Source organism: Euprymna scolopes, chromosome 1 (genome assembly GCF_053919585.1).
Source record: "Euprymna scolopes isolate OS-2025 chromosome 1, ASM5391958v1, whole genome shotgun sequence".
Lineage (NCBI taxonomy): Eukaryota > Metazoa > Mollusca > Cephalopoda > Sepiida > Sepiolidae > Euprymna > Euprymna scolopes.
Window position 1 is genome coordinate 89,119,343 of NC_136482.1, and position 2,500 is coordinate 89,121,842.

The 2,500-nt window shown below is 43.2% G+C and overlaps 1 long non-coding RNA gene across 1 annotated transcript in view; it reads left to right on the top strand.

The window, feature by feature from the left end:
• The window catches only part of LOC145283547 (uncharacterized), a 562,755-nt gene that overhangs the window by 180,353 nt on the left and 379,902 nt on the right, over positions 1-2,500 (top strand). The window lies entirely within an intron of this gene.

A 2,500-nucleotide genomic window follows, 5' to 3' on the forward strand; every position in this document is an offset into this window, starting at 1 on the left:
GATAATACAGTGGATGTGTTATCGGCAACTCCAGTAACTCTCGCTTCTCCTTTTTTGTCCCTCAGTCCTCATTCAATGAGTGATTTATCTGACAAAGTGGGAAGAAGAAGCTGCTTAAAGGTCGGTAATACTTAGTGACCAGTAGTCTGAGATGTTGGAAATTTTTCTGTCTCTGTCTGTCCTTGTGGCCATGTCACTAGTAAGGGTGCTGGAGGTAAACGTTTTGTGTGGGCTGACGTTATCCGCCTGATAGTCAGGGACCCGAACCTTGGATTAACCACTAAGGAGGCTGTCCTATCAGCAGGCGCAAATTACTAGGACTGCTGTATTGCCATTTGGTGAGTGGATCTGGACCATGCCATAGTCTCTGGTGGGGCCTCTCGATGCCATACTAGTGGGTAATTGTTACGGCTTTACCTTTTCGTGTGCTACAAAAAAAAAAAAAAATTTCCTGTCTTTTTCTCTCTTACCTTCCCTCTCTGTACTGCTCTAACCAAGTATGCCGACCTATTCCACAAATCCCAAAACCTCAACATGAAATATCTCCAGAATAAAAACTCGATTAAACCTAGAAGCCCATCTTCCAATGTAGACCCCTACTACCAGGTCCCTTCTCCAACATCAGGGGTCTACGTTCCAACCTTCCAGAGGTTGAAACCCAATTACAGGAGACGAAACCGAACATATTATTTGTAAGTGAAACTGGAATACGGCCGACCACTTCTCTAGATGAGTTCATAATTAACGGATACTCTAATTTAACAGCTAAATCTGACCCCTAAGATCGCGATGGGCATGGAATATGTGCCTACATTAAGGATGGCTTCCCGTGTGGCAGGATATCTCTAGAGAAGATCCTAATTTACCCTATATGTGGTTCAGGGTTGCACTTGCTAACTCCACTGCATTTATATTTGCCCTCTATCGGCCCCACAACAGCGGAGTTACTATCTTTAAGAGCATATCTGAGAAAATATACCACATACTGTCTGCACATCCCTCGGCTAACATCCACATCTGTGGTGAATTCAACATCCATAACGTGGAATGGCTGACCCATTCAAATAAGACAGATGATGAGGGGAGGTTTTGTCATGATTTTGCCATTGCTTATGACCTCACTCAGATTGTTCGCGAACCCACCCGTGTGCCCGATACACCCAATCAATATGCAAGCCTCTTAGACCTTTTTCTCTCAACTTCCCCTGAGCTATGTTCATGTACCGTTTATTCTCCTCTAGGATCCTCCAACCACTCCGTCGTATCAGTTAAAATAAAAACGAAATGTAAGAAGCCCCCAGACGTACCCCTCCACCGTACTGTATACCAGTACTCTATGGCTGACTGGGATAGCTTCCGTACATTCATATCTGATTTATCTCTGCACTCCATGTTTAAAAAGGAAGTGTCCTCTATAGTATCAGACCTGACCGAATGGTTAATTGTAAGCATAGACCAATTCATACCATCTAAAAAATTCCAACAAAAACCTAACAGCCAGCCATGGTTCTCCCCAGAATGTGCTGCTGCTATCGCGCACAGAAATCACTTTTTCCATAGCTACCAACGTAATAGATGCACTGAGACTAAAGCTGCTTTCAGGGCTGCCAGCAACCACTGTAAAAGAGTAATAAAAAATGCAAGAGAGCTATATGCCCAGTTTGTTAAATCCAAGGTAGCTGATCAGCGGCTTGGTTCCCACCAGTTTTGGCAAATAAAAAATAGGATCCTGAACAGAAGTGTGCGTTCTATCCCAACCATTACCAATGGACCAGAGGTCATCTTGTAAGCGTCAGACAAGGCCAAACTATTTGCAAAGAACTTTGCAGCTAATTCTGCCCTATGCGACGAAGGCTATCAACTCCCCATATTTCCTCCTATAACACAGAACAAGCTAGATAACATACAAATATCCGTGCATGAGGTCGCCAAGTTAATCAAGAACCTAGATTCCAGTAAAGCAACTGGCCCTGATGGCATCCCAATTATAGTGTTAAAAAAGCTTCAACCAGAACTTGCTCCTATACTTACGAAACTATTTAAGTGCTGCCTTCAGGAGAAGTGCTTTCTGACTCCCTGGAAGACCTCATCAGTTTGCCCTGTATTTAAGAACTCAGGTGATAAGTCATCTCCCTCTCAGTACAGACCAATAAGTCTCCTGTGTGTTATGAGTAAGTTGCTGGAATCCATATTAAAAAGAGAAATAGTCAACCACCTCAGCAGGAATAACCTTCTTAGTGACACACAATATGGTTTCCACTCTGCAAGATCCTCTGCAGACGTGCTGACGGTTATATCCCACAGGATTAGTGAATCTCTTGACAAAGGCTTCCTTTCTAGGGCAATTGCTCTTGAATTATCAAAGGCCTTCGACAAGGTATTGCATAAAGGCCTACTTCACAAGATTTCCAGCTGCGGTATAACTGGAAATGTTTTCTCAATCATTAAATCATTTCTCTCCGATAGGCTCATAAGAGTAGTGGTAGATGGACAAAAATCG